At 42.3% G+C, this 17,124-nt stretch overlaps 2 long non-coding RNA genes across 6 annotated transcripts; both read right to left on the minus strand.

The window, feature by feature from the left end:
• Positions 1 to 850: 850 nt before the first annotated feature.
• On the minus strand, positions 851 to 5,207 carry LOC119268371. Of its 4 annotated transcripts, XR_005133145.1 has the most exons (6): positions 4,753 to 5,205; positions 4,543 to 4,629; positions 2,706 to 2,778; positions 1,999 to 2,072; positions 1,845 to 1,899; positions 851 to 1,088 (listed from the first exon to the last, which is right to left on the minus strand). It is a non-coding gene; the product is annotated as an uncharacterized LOC119268371 (long non-coding RNA). The 4 variants fall into 4 exon arrangements; XR_005133144.1 differs by having other exon boundaries at positions 2,706 to 4,629; positions 4,753 to 5,207; XR_005133143.1 differs by having other exon boundaries at positions 1,999 to 2,778; positions 4,753 to 5,203.
• A 3,655-nt stretch (positions 5,208 to 8,862) lies between these two features.
• LOC119271586 lies at positions 8,863 to 10,318 on the minus strand. 2 transcript variants are annotated; one of them, XR_005134624.1, is made up of 4 exons: positions 10,234 to 10,318; positions 9,529 to 9,596; positions 9,047 to 9,127; positions 8,863 to 8,949 (listed from the first exon to the last, which is right to left on the minus strand). It is a non-coding gene; the product is annotated as an uncharacterized LOC119271586 (long non-coding RNA). The 2 variants fall into 2 exon arrangements; XR_005134623.1 differs by lacking the exon at positions 10,234 to 10,318 and having other exon boundaries at positions 9,529 to 9,660.
• Positions 10,319 to 17,124: the final 6,806 nt, after the last annotated feature.

Consider the following 17,124-nt stretch of genomic DNA (forward strand, 5'->3'; position numbering starts at 1 on the left):
CCCACCGCTGCCTCGTGCCTCCTCTCCTCGCCGCCGACTTCTCCGCCGTCGTTGCCGAACCTCGCCAGCGACCAGCGCCGCCACTCGGCTCCGGTCGTCCCGCGCGCGCCGCCCAGGGTCGTCGCGCCGCTGTCCACCACCGGCGCCGCCCAGCTCCGGCGCCGCCTCATCCTCCTCCGGCCTCTCCCCGCCGTACCCTCCACTCTGACGAGCACTCCGGTGAACCTCGTCATCTGTGCCGCCAGATCCAGATCCGAAAAACCCTAGAGGTTGACCTGATTTTTGCCTAAGTCTTTTCATCTGCTATTTTTTTCAAGCACTGTTCAACATGCCATAACTCCTCATCCGTAGCTTCGTTTTGTGCACGCCACATATAAAAATGTTCATCATGGTGTGCTCTTCATTTTGTTCCATTGTGACCTGCTTGTTTGATTCCATCTTGATGCCCAAATTGTTGATACAAGAGTGCTATAAAATGTTAGTTCCTGTTTCTTAGCAGAGTATGAGCATTTGTCATTTTTGCTACAATTGTTGTGTGCCTCATATGGGCATGAGGTTTACATGTGTTTTGGGCTATGCCATGCCATCTTTACAGGGATGTATGCCATGTATTTTTTGATCAATGTGATGACTAGCACAAGCATGCAAAGTAGCTTTCATAATATTGCTGATTTCAGGGACTTAGAATTTCACTAAGTCATTGCTCTGATGTTATTTTTACTAGATGACTCGTTGCGCCCATGGCGCAACAAGCCAATTAGAACCTGATATTATGTGGGTATTATAGTGCATAGGTCAGCACCTTAAATCGTTTGAAAGAGAAAGAAAGAGAAGCTTATTTGAGGTGATAGATCCATAAAATCAATTTAGCAAATATTATGTCTGCATAAAACATAACCTTATCAGCCAAAGAGGGCATTCATATTTCAGTATCAGTATGGATTCATAGCTTAAATCAAACTATATAGGGGGCAATCAAGCAGATTATGTTTCAAATAAGTGCTTCATAATAAAATTTCATGAATTATCGTAGGCTCAAATTTTTTTCGACATGGCTTCCACTAACTCGTGCCTCCTTTAAATTGAACCTGCATAAAAAGTAGAGCCGAGGAAGATTAGAGGCATGACTATTGTTAGTTGACCAAACTGAAAGACCTAATTAAAACTATGCTATGAAAAAACTCATCTCAGTAAACACAATATAACTCTATAGGCACGAAAAAAAGAGGCAAAACAATATCAAGAGTAGATTGAAAGAACATGCATGATATGATGGCATCTACCGGGACAGCAATTAATAAAACTAAAATATGGCAATGTAACTAATAAACACTATCAAGTTTCCAAAAGAATGTCTTTTATCCAAAGATTACCGTCAAATTAAATTAAAATTACAGCACCTTATTCAATTCATATTCAAGCACCATGAACAATAGCATCCATGGAGTTCATTTCTAAACTATACACTTATTCAGCAAGCACTTCTAACTTCAGGATGGGTGTTTACTGTATTTTTTTCAGAGATGTACAAATATATTAACTTGTTAACTCGACAAGAAGATGTATAAGCTAGCAGTTAGTGTTCTCAGAAAATGAGCAGGCAGGAAATAGTATACGACACTTTAGTGGCTCAGACCAACGCTACATCTACAAACTATTTGCGAAGGAAAAAGAAACTGAATGTGTCTTGAATAAACCATAAGTATTCACAGATGTACTAACAAAGCACGGTCACTTTGTGGCATCAGAACCATTCGGTCAAATCTTGTATATGAAAAATGCATTGTATACTAAGATAATAGACTATCGATACTGACAAAACAGGGCGATGAGAAGTGATTTACCTGTGCTCTGTATCCATAGAATCACACTAACAACTATCCATCAAAGTTCTAGCCTCTGGAAAACACAACAAAAATGAAACCACTGCTATAAATTGCTGGAACCGTAGCCTAAACAAATAGAAAATCTGCGTGCTCGAAAAACTCTAGAACTGACATTGAAATTTAGACACTGGAAGCAACTCGAAGATGCCAACTTACATCTTCTCACAATCTTTCAGTTTGCTAACTCTGCATGGTCAAGTTAGAACTCTCAAGGTTCAGGTTAGATCAACTCAAGAAACTCATTAAAAAAAAGAATGACAACACATATTCTAGCCTGAAATAAACTTCATGGTGTTTAGAGTGAAACAGAGCAGCTGGAACGGCAAAGATGCGCAGCGACGAACACACACGTGCGCGCGCGCGCACACACGCACACACAAATAGGGAGACTATGCCATTCAAACTCCTACAAAAAACTCTTGAAATAACTACAGAACATATAAATAGTCTTGATGTCTGGCAGGGCCACCGAGCAAAATAAATGACAGCAAAGGTGTGGTGTAAAATAAATTCTTGGTTGTGTCTCATGCTTTCTTCAATTCTTGGTTAAGATAGAAGATCTCAAGTAACACCTCACAAAGGCTTAGGAGCGTTTAGAGAGAATCGAGTTACTGGGTTTAAGCATGCCAAGTAATCAAATAACAAAAAGGCAATTCTTAAGCAAGTCTAATAACAATTTTCCATTGCACGTCTTCAACCTTTCTCTCTCCATACTTACCTTGATCCTATCATCACAGGAATTGAAGAAAACATGGAGTCAAAGTACAACTGAACGATACAAACCAAAAGAGGGATTGTAGCATTTATTTTTCTTCTTACCATAAGATCTCCTTCAACTCTTCTGCTTTGGCCTTGCAGACATGGTCGGACAGCTTGTCATTGTGACTGCAATCTGCACATGAAACGAGTGCTCGCAATAGGAAGCAACATGAGCATCACTTCAGAATAAGTTTTTGTAGCTAGACAAATTAAAGTTGGAGATAGTACTTCTTAAGGCTGATGGAGGGTGCAAAAGAATTGAAGTTTCTTGTTCATGTACTGCTTGGAGCTAGCTTAATAAATTACTTCAATTGGAGATTGTACTACTTCAGAATAAACTTGGAAACTAAATGTGTAAACTTGCATATTCAATGCGCAAAAACCAAAATTCCAGATAAATACTATGTATAAAAAAGGGAAGGAAACCATAAATTTGTTTGATTCTAGAACATCCAACACGAGTACATAATAACAAACAACTAAATCAAATCCGTAAAGTGATATCCTCTTCACTCCCATAACCATGGGATCCTAATAGTTAAAACCAAAGGGGCTTACTGTCTAGCACCATGAATGGTGGGCTAGGCAGCCTGGGTTAGCTCCTCAGCTCTATCTTATTATAACTCATGCCTAGTTTCTCCTAGACGTCAGTCATCTGAAAAAATACTTATCAAAGTACTCCCTCCGTCCAGAAATACTTGTCATCAAAATGAATAAAAGAGGTTGTATCTAGATGTATTTTAGTTCTAGATACATCCCTTTTTGTCCATTTTGATGACAAGTATTTTCGGACGGAGGGAGTACTTCGCTTTGATCTGCTGAATATCTTATGTATGACTCTGCATGACTGCATGTACTTGCGTCTTTAATTGTCTGTTACAAGTTACAACAGCTATTTTACCATCTGTATATTGAATGCTATTATTACTTATTAGTAACATCAGAATCTACTGAATTATTTGATTGATTATACTGATGCAGGACAGTTTAGGCAATATACCTCAACCTGGAAACATATATAATCCCAATCATCAACAAGCAACTCTGTCAAAAAACAACCCTTCCTCATCTTACAATATGGTATGATCATGGTCCTGTAATTAGCTTGTTTAACGTTGTAGCATTGCGTATGATTATTCGTGTTTTCAGGAAGCAGATAGGAACACTTTCCCTCAACATGCTCAAGATCGGAATGATCAACTTGCTGAACACATATACCATGGATCAACTTCTAATCAGTATGCTTAGTTCATATTTTTGAAATTCTGTTAGTTATCAGCCATCCTGTGAAATTTGTCATCGACATGGAAAGATGTTAACCTCTGTTTCTTGCGGAACAATGTTTCAGGAATATAGCAGCTACTACTCACTCTAATTGTTTTGAAGAAAATGCTAATCCTACAGAAGATAGATTAGATGCTGATCCGCCGAATGATAATCAAGCGTCCTCAGTTGATGGTAAGGCGTTGCGGGATGAAACGGACTTGTTCCTTGGAGAAACCAAAAAAATTTGTTGTGAAGCTGTTGTGAACTCAGCTAAAATGGATCTAGCTGTGAATTGATAGCTATAGTAATTAGTCTCAGTTTCTAATATAAATGGACTCTTGGAGGCAAGGATAGTGCTATAATTACTATTCCATGGCAGATGCAGTGCATAGAAGTTGGCTGTCAAGAAAATTTTCCTTTTTTTTTGCAGGGGAGCACAAGACGTTCATCTACCAGATCTCAGCAAAGTGCTGGCATGCTCAATATCTCACATTCGATTCCTTTCAATGATGAAACAGAGGGTGGAAAAACCAATGGACTCAAAGTAATCTCACTGGACCGCAGTAAAGCTGCCACTGGTAATTTTAGTGAATCCAACAAGATCGGAGAAGGTGGATTTGGTCCGGTTTACCTGCTGTTGCGTGCGAAGAAAGGGGCTGTCGCTGCTGCTCCCCTTGTCCAGATCGACGAGCACCATGGAGGGGCCCCCTGAAGTAAGCTGAAAGAAAAGAGATTAGCGACGGAGACCACGCGCTGGGGCAGAGGAGGATGGGAGAAGTGGAGGGGAGGAGGAGGCGGCGCAGTGGTGATAAGAGAAGAGAAAGGAAAGAGACACCCTCACCTGTAGCCGAGCTTCACTGGAAGCCATGGGTGGGGAAGGGGAGGCGCCCTCGGGTTGAGAAGGGCGGAATCCCATGGCCCGCGGCGTCAAAAGGGCCTCAATGACAAACCAGGGTCGGCCTACTCCTCCTGCCCGTCATCGTTCATGGAGCTGCAGGGAAGATGGAGAGGGCCGCCCGGACGGAGCGCTGCCACCGGTGCTTCTTATCGCCATCGCCGGCTTCTCCTCATCTCAGGCTTGCTGCTCCTTCCCCCCACCGCAGGCCTCCCCTACTCCTTCAGCCCAACCGTCCGGCCGCTCCTGCTCTCCATGGCAATGCCCGATCTGGAACCATGCCCCTCGCTGGTTGTGTGGGGAAGGCGAGGCGGAGGCGCTACGAGAGGGGAAGAGGAGGAGATGGCGGCGGCGGCGGGCAGGACGAGGGTGTAAAAGTGAGGAGGAGGAAAGTCATGTGCGTCGTGTGCTAGGTTTTCACCTGTTCGACCAAGCAGCAGCCACCCGTGACGCGGTGCCCGCACAACCCACACACTGCTCCTTGGTCATACCGACGAACGAGCCCACCGGTCATGCAGTGTCAGCCCAAGCCTGTGCGTGCACAAGAGACGGACGGTTTACCAGCTGCCACCAAGGTAAAAAGCAATACAGTAAATGCATCGTTCGATCCAGAATCGCTAGCGCGCGCAATGCCTCCAGGAGGGCGGGTAGCATAGCGTCCTTTATATGTCTCACTAGATGACCCGGTTGCGCCAATGGCGCAAGAAGTCAATTAGAAGCAATGTTAGTGAAGAATAAGTAAGAAATGTAGATGAAAAGATAATGTAATGGGGATTGTATTGCAGATAGTAGAATGACTTAAATTGGTTTACAGATAGTAGAATGACTGATATCAATTTACAGAAATACACTTATATATAGGCAGCCTCACAGCATATTTAGGCATCTTCTTAGTCTGATCATGGTCTTCAGAGGATATGTACGAAAAAGCAGAGTGCCAGTCGTCGGATAATGCTTGCATGGTAGACTTCCACACAGGTACTTGAAGGCCTATAAAAGGTGTTGGTTCCACTCTCAGACCATTTGGAGTAGCCCATATAGTTATTATCTCCGGAATATCTTTGCTTTCATTGGTCCATATGACACACTTGTAGAACCATATATCAAGGAAATCTCATTTTTTCAATAACTTCATGTTTGAGCAAGCCCAAAGACCATGTCAAACCCGAAGTGTTTTGAAATAATTTGACTTCATTAGTAGAAGTAGGTTTTAGCAACCACTTAGGGTACTACTTCAAACCCTTTAAGATGAAAAATGAAGGATATTTGAAAATGTATACTTGAGCATGCATATTTTGTTATCTTATTCATGTAACATAGCTAGAGCCAAGTGGCGCAAGGTCCAAATTCAAATCCAATGTGTTTTGAAACAAATTGTGTTTCTTTAATAATTTTAAATTTTAGAAACCATTCAGGTGCATAGTAAGAATCAACTAAAAATGAAGTATTCAAACACCATTTTCGACTATTTATGCATATGGTCATTACATAGACAAATAAAAGAGGTTAGTGCCATAGGTAAAATGTACACCTAACATAATAAAATTTCACGTTTCATGGAACTACACTCCTTGTGAAAATAACAAAGTGTAGTATTGCTAACAAGCACAATGAAGGATCGGAGCAAGCAAAAAAGTTGGAAACTCAGGCAACATAGAGGTTGACAAAAAGCTCAATTTTTGCATATACATACAGTACATGTCACATTCAAAATTGAGATATACTGCAGATAACACATTACATCATCAGTATCAATCATGTGGGTTCTACTTTGCAATCACACGATTCAGACAGTTGTAAACATTTGTGATCACGATAGTGTGGTAAGTGTACATATCAATTATGTATTAGGAAAAGAATCTAGCATTAGTTCCCACTTCATTCAGAAACACATGAAAGGGCTAACAGACAGTTATATGTCCACCCACCACTCCTAGCTGTGACTTCCTGAAAGGAATGGGAATAAAAAAGACATTACAGCCTCATGTCCCTTCCTTCTTCGGCTGTTATATTCGCCATGTTCTTACCTGAAACTACACTTACAATTATTTTTCCATGTTACAAGCCCATGAATTCCTCACCTGATAGATAATAATAGTTTCATATTCCAGTTTCTCAATGAGAAATGCATCAAACAAAATAAAGATGAGCATATATCTTCATATATTAGAACTTTGAATAATTAGACATAGAATCCTCTAAATAGAGGCGCTCATATTAAAATAAATAGAAACAATACTATTTTCTTAGTACTATTTGAGAATATCCATTTTTAGCAGGTTATTGCATGGTATGGAAATTTTCATAATGGAGACATAACCTACTCTAGAAACCCATCACGGCTTACATGTGCACCCTCGCACAAGTAGTCAAATACTGAAGCACATATTTTTAGCAACTAATATGAAGTATCAGTATTAGTCTCAAACCACAAAGCCACATTATTTTATTTGTTTTATTTGGTAATAATGCAATATCGACAAAAAGCATCTAGTTGACGTCGTTTACAACATCTGAATAAGATCTATCAGAAACTTTGCATGTTTTCTATGGATATTTAGCTCTGTACTAACATGGTTCAGCCAAGTGAACTAATCACAGTATTGACTCACCTTTTTAGGACTGAATTTCAGCTTGTATCTAGACAAGTTGTGGGAAAGTCCCAAGCTCCTCGGACCAAGGTCCTGTGTGCCCAACCAAGATATAAGCTCACTAAGCTGATTTATGAGCCCTCTCATTAGCTCCATCACATCACTATTGTGAACGCAGCCAATTTTCTGCAAAAGCACATAAAACCTGTAAGCGGAACTGGTAATTCTACAGGAACAGCGCAACTAAGGAACCTAACTGACCAACTTCTCTTTTATAGCATTTCCAAGTTTAGAATCAGCAATAGTTAATGTTTCACCATCTCAATGCTTCAGCTCAAGCAACTACAATAAAGTTATACTGTGTGAGTTAGATTGAGTTAGTAAATGAAAGTATACAAAATATAAGAAACATGACTGAGAGGCATATGAATTATCTCGGCAGCTTGTCAAGCACATTATATCGCCAACAAAAATTACAATGGATATCACCAGGAAGAAGCAGGTCAGTGTCCAACTAAACCATTCATCCTCTCATTATTTTGAGCACATAGGCTGACAAAAAGTAAGTGCAGTCATGAATAAGCTGATGGAAAGTCCAGTATTCTAGGTAATCCACTGCGCAGACAAGATATCATCTATGAGCCTGCTTAAGTAAGTTCAGTTGTGGAGTGTTCCTTGTGCAGTTCATAATAGAAGAAGAAAATACAAAACATGGTATCAATGGTAATGTGATATTTTGAATACTTAATTAGAGGTTAATGAGAATTAACAATTAGTGATTACAATTATATGAATAAGTTCAGTTGCAATTGAAGCCATTTTTGTTTGATATGAGGGTAAAGTTAATTCAGTTGGGGATAGGTCACCATGTTGGCTGGTCAATTATGCACACACGGAAAGGGATGAAATATCTGAAAATGTAATAGTTACAGTGAGGACTCAAGAAAAATGTACATGTCCTCCTCTTTTTCTTGGTTTCTCATACATCTCTTTCTTTCTCTCTCTCTCTCTCTCTCTCTCTCTCTAGAACTGGCCAGTAAAATAAAATCCTTTTTATTGAAATCTCAAACATGTTTGGTTATTTCTGCAACAACAACAAAGTAATCACTATCAAAGAAGAGAGGGGGTGGAGGAGCTACCATACCTGTAGATGGGCTGGTGAAGGTGAAGTCGCTGGCAAGATGGTGAGGTCGCCGGCAAGGAGACCCAGCTCTTCCCGAAGACACCGGCTCCCACGTGCTGCTGGGATGGGGGGGCGCCAAATCCACAGAACGCCACCCTCGCTGGATGTGGCCACCCCATGCTGTAAGCCTTCGTATGCAACATCAGTAGTCTGAATATTCATCAGGTAGAAAAAAGGCAAATGCAGAGGAGTTTAGACTTACCTACCAACACCATGGTCTACATACCCAATTGATTAACTATCTCAATCAGCATACACCCAAATTAATCAATTGGATTCTATTCGTTGCGGAAAGGGAAATGAACAAGAACAAGTCAACTGCTCCATCTGTGTTCTGCCTTCTGCTTGGGCTCCTTTCTCAATCACCCACTACAAAAGTAAGAAATATTTCCGCAGAAGGCATGAAGACGATTAACAAGCCAAGCAAACAGTAGCAGGCACACTAAATAGTGATGTGTGGAATTACCTATCACGAAACGAATTTACGTCAGGGATGTCCTCATTGATATACCAAAAGCAGGCCAGGCTACCAATGAGCCCCTTGTACCTGTTGGAAAGAAACAATAGGGAATAAAATATCGAGGACATGAACAGAAAGAATCAAGAGTGTAGTATAGGAAGCATCGAAATAAATGTCCCAAAAAATAAATGTCCCAGCAAATGACTGAAGCTTATATGCACATAGCAACATTAAAATTTGCAGGTATTTCTTGGTACAGACCAGACCTACGGAATCTATAACAAAGCATGATTCAATCTATTTCTGCACATGGAAATGAACACCATAACGAGAAGGTCAAGTCTATACCATCCCATTGGTTGACAAACTATATCGCAACCTCTGAATCAGACGGACACCATGCAAATGCGACAACAACCAATCATTGAATCTAAGCTTGCAGATACAGTCACACATAGATCGCAAGAGTGAAAGAAGGGATATAATACCTCTGGAGATTTGCAACCTGATGCTCGACAGTCTCAGCCAGTCCACTACAGGGCATCCCTCAGCAGCTCTGTAGGCATAGTTTCATTTTGTGAAAGATGGCATTTTCCTATAAGGTTTTAGAATCCATACCAATATGGAAAAATCGTGACTATGAAATCTCGTTGCAGTTGCCGAGACCATTGCGTAATGCATCTTCTATAAGGTACCAAACAACATGGATACTTGACCTTATGTTCCTAAAGAAAGGAAATTCGGTACTATCAAAATCCTAAAAACAACATCAGACCAGTGAATGGGATTGAAACAAAACCTAAGCAATCAAACCTTATCAAACTCTCATGCATACCCTTTGAGAAAGAAAACCGTATATCTTCAGCCAAAGCAAACAATTTTTGTTGCTTAGGTTCTATCTCAAACTAATAATATTTAGAATTTGTAGCCAACTCATTAGGATCAGGTTATCTTATCAGTATTTATCCAGTGGTATAACTTGAATATGATCATGAAGGGCCTCTGGAGAGGCCAATGTGTACTCATTACAGAATTAGTTCAGGAAAAGTAAGTTGAAACCAATGGAATACAATTGTATCACTTCACATACACCAAGAAGAGCATAAATGAGTAAACGAATAAACATTTGCTCAAGGAGACCAGATCCAATGGCTAAGCAGCTGTAGCATAATAGAGCATAGTATTTTCATTACCTCCCCTATTTCTGGCATCAAAGTCATTTGCCCTCCCTCCTCTCCAAGAAGCAAGGACACAACCAACAGTAGCAAAGGACCCCTGTGATAGGCAAAGAAAAAGAGTCATACTGGCTTGAACCAATCAAACATAAGAAATGCAAGCAGCTAACCAAGGAAGAACACCTAATTGTGAGTGTGTTTTACTGATAATCTAGATCAAACATTGTTAAAGCAACAACCTTAAACATTACATTGAAGCAACAAATAGAAAGTGCCTACATGCTAAACAACGGGACCACTTAGCTTGATGCGGAAATTAGAGATATTAGATTTTGAAACTCCGCAAGCTGTGGTCATGATCTGAAAATTAGGACTAAAATATAATTATGAACATGCATATATCACACTTGCAAAGAGAGAGACAAAGTGCAGTTATAATTATGAACACACATATATAACTTGTGACACATGACAACTGCAACACCAAACAAAAACATGGCTTATTGGTTACCTATTTTGAATTTCTATCATCTCAAATCTGTACAGAACATAAAATTTTAACTCCATGAGCCACCATTGTAACCATTTACCACATGCATCCCGCCATAATGCCATGAACTAAATTAAGGCATCACCTGCTGTAACACATAGGGGAAAAATACTCAGAGTTGAACATGACTGAGCATACATATACAATGCATACTACTGATATTTATCACAGTGGCTGTACCCATTTCTTTCAAGTAATTTTCTTGTCATACTGAATCTACAATCTGACAAAACTGCTTGAGTGTACTGAACTTGACTATACACATGTGTGATTTAACACTAACTTTACTACGGGTTTGATTCAGTTCATCATCATGAATTTGGTTGCCACTATACACAGCAGCCAGACGATCACCAACTATTACTATGATTAGCTTTAACAAGGGGACAAATAGTTTAAGTAGTGGTTAGCTCAACAAGAATCTAAACAATCCATGGCATTCATCTCCTAAGACACATCCAATAGTTGTGAAGAAACAGTTACATCAAGGTGGGGATTGGAACAAGGACTGAGAGAGATGAGGAACATACCTAGTACAAATACAATCTCGGTCCTTTTTTCTCATTGTTGATTACCACCGTTGCCATTACGAACACCTACAAAATATGTGTTCTCAACTCCTGAATATCCCACGAGAAATAGAAGCAATGAAAAAGATGAAAAGTGGACTTAAATTCAAAGAGATGGAGAGAGAGAGAGAGAGATCACCTTGTTCTTCACCAAGCTCTTCCTCCAGATTCATCCCCTTCTCTTTTTTCTTAGATCTGCACACATATGTTCAGAAAAACAATAAATCAAGAAGTAAAAACTGGGGAGGAAGATGACTCGGACGCAGATGGACAACCTAGACTGGGGACATGTGACGACGGCCAGCACCACCTGGAACTCCGACCTTCCTGCTCCTTTCCTCATACCAGCGCCTCATCCTCCCTTGCTCCATGCCCACCACAAAGACCACGCCACCCTGCTCTCCTATGGCGGCGACCTGCGCCTGATCCAGACGCACGGCGCACGGCAGCAGCGGATCCAAAAAATAGCCACCCCAAAACTAACCTAAACATCAAATCAATTAGGATTACTGCCAAGAATTAGAACAAGGAAATGCAAAGAAGAAGGCACATACATGGCTGAGGGTTGAAGATGTGCGAGCTCTCGGCAAAGGTGGCCATGGAAACACCTCCGCCCTCCCGTTCGTCGTCGCCGGCCATGACGACCTGGACAAGCTTGTCGCCGTCGCCGTCGCCGTCAGAGAAGCTCGGCTCCACACCAGCAGCTAGCGGGCGCCGACTTGGGGGAGCTGCCGGCGAGGCTCTGGCCTAGGTCGGAGAGGCAAGCAGGGGATCCGGCATCGAGGAAAGAGGAGATGAGGGGACGAGCAGGGAGAGGGACGGGGCGGCGTGGGAGAGAGGAGGGAGCGAGCGAGGAGATAAGGCGGCTGCTTTACTTTTTCCTTTTACCCCTCGTCCGTCTAGGGTTTCTTGCTTTTGTTACGCAGAATTGAAGGAAAGGCACGTCATTCTTTTGACCCACACATAACGAGCCCCACTTGTCATTCGCTCTTCAAACAGCCATGGACGTGAAAAAAAAACTGACGGCCCACCACACGCCAGCAGCCAAAAGGGAGCTACAGGGAAGGAATCCAGCGGCCGAACGAGCATCGCGCACGCGGGGGCGCTAGAATGGCGGGTAGTGTAGGAGCCTTTATATGTTAGATGCCATGTGTTCATGTTGCTACAGAGAGATCCATGCTTCTTTTAAGTATGTTCAGTAAGGATGATTTTGACATATGGTTATGCTCTATCCATCCATGCCCCTGTTTGCATTTATGGAGTGCCCTAGCATGACTAAATCTTGCTCTACTTTTGCTACAAAATGTTCCTGGCAGATTGTTTATGTGTTAATCAATTTTGCCAAGGTTGTTGTTGTGGATCCATGCATGCTATGAGTTTGTTCTTGCTGTGGTTAGCTTCATGATCATGTCTTCTTGCTGGTAGTATGCTTATCTTGTCATTCGAGGCTTCGTGGTGAGTGAATCGAGCTCGCAAAGATGCCTTGCTAATTCTATTTTTGCCATGTCCAGTTTTCTGCTAAGTCTGAATCTGTTAACGAAACTTGCTATGTTTACATGGGTGCCATCATATTTTCTATGCCCTTTTGGCTTATGGTCAGTAAGGGACTTTTGTTCTATGCTTTGAGTATATTCATGCCATGCCTTGTATTGATATGTTCTGTTCCTGTAGCATGTTGTTATCTTGCTCTAAACATTGCTTCCTGATGTTAATTCCTGGCATGTTAGTATTTTCACCAAGTCTGTGATGCTGATATCTTTTGCACTTTTGCCATGCTTGTTTGAACATTCTCTTGTGTGAATTAGCCGTAGCTCAGTGTTCATCTTTTGTCAAGAATGTTGAGTAGATCACTTCAATGTGCTTTGTTTCTATGTTGGAGTGCAGTAGCTTAGTTTCTTGTTGCATTCTAGATGTCATCGTGTTGTTAATCGCAGAATTGTGCCATTATCGTTTTGCTTGCCATTTGCAAATCGTGCATCCGATTCCGGTGATCTTTATATTGATTTCAACCGAAATCAACTCATCTTTCCAGCGGCACACTTGGTTTGCCAAGTTGATGCTTGGTTCATTCTTTCCCTTCCGAAGCACACATATGCATTGCATATCGCATCCCGCATATCATGCCATGTTTTGCATCATGTTGCTTGTGCATTGCACCGTGATTGATTGTTGGCCTTTTGCTTGTGTTCTTGCCTTGGGTAGAGACGGGAGACGAGTTCGTGATCGAGGAACCCGTTGAGTACGCTTACGAGGATCAGGATTTTGTCAACTCAGAGAACTTTGCAGGCAAGATGACCATACCCTCGAAATCACTTATATCTTTGCTTGCTTAGTTGTTCGCTCTATTGCTATGCCGCGATACCTACCACTTTCTTTATCATGCTTCCCATATTGCCATGTCAAGCCTCTAACCCACCTTTCCTAGCAAACCGTTGTATGGCTATGTTACCGCTTTGCTCAGCCCCTCTTATAGCGTTGCTAGTTGCAGGTGAAGATGGAGTTTGTTCCTTGTTGGAACATGATTATTGTTGGGATATCATTACTATTATATCTTGTTTACTTTAATGCACCTATATACTTGGTAAAGGGTGGAAGGCTCGGCCTTATGCCTAGCGTTTTGTTCCACTCTTGCCGCCCTAGTTTCCGTCATACCGGTGCTATGTTCCTTGATTTTGCGTTCCTTACGCGGTTGGGTTATAATGGGAACCCCTTGACAGTTCGTCTTGAATAAAACTCCTCCAGCAAGGCCCAACCTTGGTTTTACCATTTGCCACCTAAGCCTTTTTCCCTTGGGTTCCGCGGACTCAAGGGTCATCTTTATTTTAAACCCCCGGGCCAGTGCTCCTCTGAGTGTTGGTCCAAACTAGAGCACCGTGCGGGGCCGTCCCTTGGCAACATGGGTTACGTTGGCTCCTGTACGCTTAGCTTATCTGGTTTGCCCCGAGAACGAGATATGTGCAGCTCCTATCGGGATTTGTCGGCACAGCAGGTGGTCTTGCTGGTCTTGTTTTACCATTGTCGAAATGTCTTGTAACCGGGATTCCGAGTCTGATCGGGACTTCCTGGGAGAAGGAATATCCTTCATTGACCGTGAGAGCTTGTGATGGGCTAAGTTGGGACACCCCTGCAGGGTTTTCAACTTTCGAAAGTCGTGCCCGCGGTTATGGACAGATGGGAATTTGTTAATATCCGGTTGTAGAAAACCTGACACTTAACTTAATTAAAATGAATCAACCGCGTGTGTAGCCGTGATGGTCTCTTTTCGGCGGAGTCCGGGAAGAGAACACGGTCTCGTGTTATGCTTGAACATAAGTAGTTTCAGGATCACTTCTTGATCATTATAGCTTCTCGACCATACCATGCTTCTCTTCTCGCTCTCATTTGCGTAAGTTAGCCACCATATATGCTAGTGCTTGCTGCAGATCCACCTCACTACCTTTTCCGACCCATAAGCTTAAATAGTATTGATCGCGAGGGTGTGAGATTGTTGAGTCCCCGTGACTCACAGATTACTTCAAAACCAGATGGAGGTGCCGATGATGCCAGTGCAGGGGACATGACTGAACTCAAGTGGGAGTTCGACGAGGATTCGGGACATTACTATGTTTCCTTTCCGGACGATCAGTAGAGGAGCCCAGTTGGGGCGATCGGTGATCTAGCATTTGGGGCTGTCTTTATTTACGTTGGTTCCATACTCGGACCTTGATTGTATTCTGGATGATGTAATGCTATACTTATGTATTGTGTGAAGTGGCGATGGTAAGCCAACTCTTTATCCCTATCTTATTCCATACATGGGATGTGTAAAGATTACCCCTCTTGCGACATGCCTACTATGCGGTTATGCCTCTAAGTCGTGCTCCGACACGTGGGAGATATAGCCGCATCGTGGGTGTTACAAGTTGGTAATCAGAGCCTTCCCCGACTTAGGAGCCCCCCTGCTTGATCGAATCGTTGATGTTGTTGAGTCTAGAAAAATGTTTTGAGTCTTATAGGATTATATATATCGGAGAGTAGGATTCTTTTTACTCCTCAGTCCCTTCATCGCTCTGGTGAGGCCTCCTGACGTAGAGTTTGACACTTCTCTTCTCAAATTTCATGAAAATTTTTTAGGATCACGCGGGTATCTTGGAATCGTTCCGATGGTTTTGTGACGAGAACATTGTTCTTGGTGCCTCCTGACATTTAGTGCTTGTGGCAGTGTCCCGGGGAGTTGAGCTACGAGGTGTTGTCGTCACAATTTTATCGTTGCAGTTCTGGAATACCTGAGTTCGCAGACATTGAAAATCTCTTTTATGCAGTTGTTGGTGAGATAACCTCGACGCCACCCAGTACTGGGGCAGGAGTTCGGGAGTATTGCCATAACTCGTATAACGGATGCTTTTCGAAGGTTGAGGTAAATGATTTCCGAAGGTTTCTTGGTTATGTGTTGAAGGATGGATACAGTTGGATGTAGGATTTGCTAGTTTTGGGTGAGATATTATGCTTCCCCTGTATCCCCAACACCTGATTGCATAACCAGAAAGTTTCGGGAGTTTCATAGGTGGGAATTCATGTAGCTCTAGTATTTCTTCTGTAGATATTTGGTTTGTGATTGGGTAATCCTTACCAATTATTTGTTCATATCCGTACCTTGTTGTTTTATTCATCTATCTCTATCTAAGTGGCTTCTCAACCTTATGGAAGTGTGATCATTTACTTTGGAATTCATTCGTTCATCCCTGTTCGAATGTTAAGGCTATATGTTGCAATTTCGATCCATTGATTCAGCTTGAATATATGTCATTTAAGATGCTAACGGATGTCACCCTCTTCAAGATGACTCCTCCAACGCGTCAAAATCTGGAACCTCCGCCACCACCTCCACCTCCGGAGGCATGGCAAGCTGTCATGGCCGCCACCAATGCCAACACGCAGATGCTTTTGCAACTCTTGCAAGAGCGTAACCAAGGAAATCAAGGCCAAGGCAACAATCAAGCTCAGTTTGCTACCCTCAACCAGTTCCTCGCAAACCAGCCGAAGTCCTTCAGTAACTGTGTCGAGGCCACAGATGCTGACGATTGGCTCGTGGATATCTGCAAACATTTTGAGTGTAGCAACGTCAGGCCTGAGGACTTTGTCAAGTTTGCTTCGTTCCAACTCAAAGACCAAGCTGCTGAGTGGTTTCAACAATACAAAGTTTCCAGAGGAGGTCGTGTGATTACCTGGGATGATTTCCGTTGAGACTTCAAAGCTCACCACATTCCTCAAAGTGTTGCTGAGAGTAAGCGCGAGGAGTTCCGCAATCTCAAGCAAGGCAGCATGTCTGTTTACCAATACAACATCCTATTTTAGAGGCTCGCTCGCTTCGCTAAACAAGATGTCCCTGATGAGAAGAGCATGATTTATCAATTCAGAGGTGGCCGCAGAGAAGATCTGCAACTAGCTCTTGTGCTTTTTGAGCCGACCGAGTATGATGAGTTCTACAACATGGCACTAAAGCAAGAGGCTGCTCAGCTCAAGTGCGATGCTTCTAAGAATAGAGTCAGGGATGCAGCTCCTTCTTCTTCTTCAACTCAAGTGGCAGCTAAGCAACAGAAGTTCTGGTTGCCTCCTCCTCCTCCGTTCCGCCAGCCTTAGTAGCAGAAGAGTAAAGGTGGCAATGGATCTTCCCACCCACCCAACCCAGGCTATCAGAACAAAGCTTCGTCTCATGCTCCAAGGTCAAGTGCTCCGTATCACCGTCCGCTCTCAGAGGTTACTTGCAACAAGTGTCAGCAGAAAGGGCACTATGCAAACAAATGCTTCAAC

Source organism: Triticum dicoccoides, chromosome 3A (assembly GCF_002162155.2).
Source record: "Triticum dicoccoides isolate Atlit2015 ecotype Zavitan chromosome 3A, WEW_v2.0, whole genome shotgun sequence".
NCBI lineage: Eukaryota > Viridiplantae > Streptophyta > Magnoliopsida > Poales > Poaceae > Triticum > Triticum dicoccoides.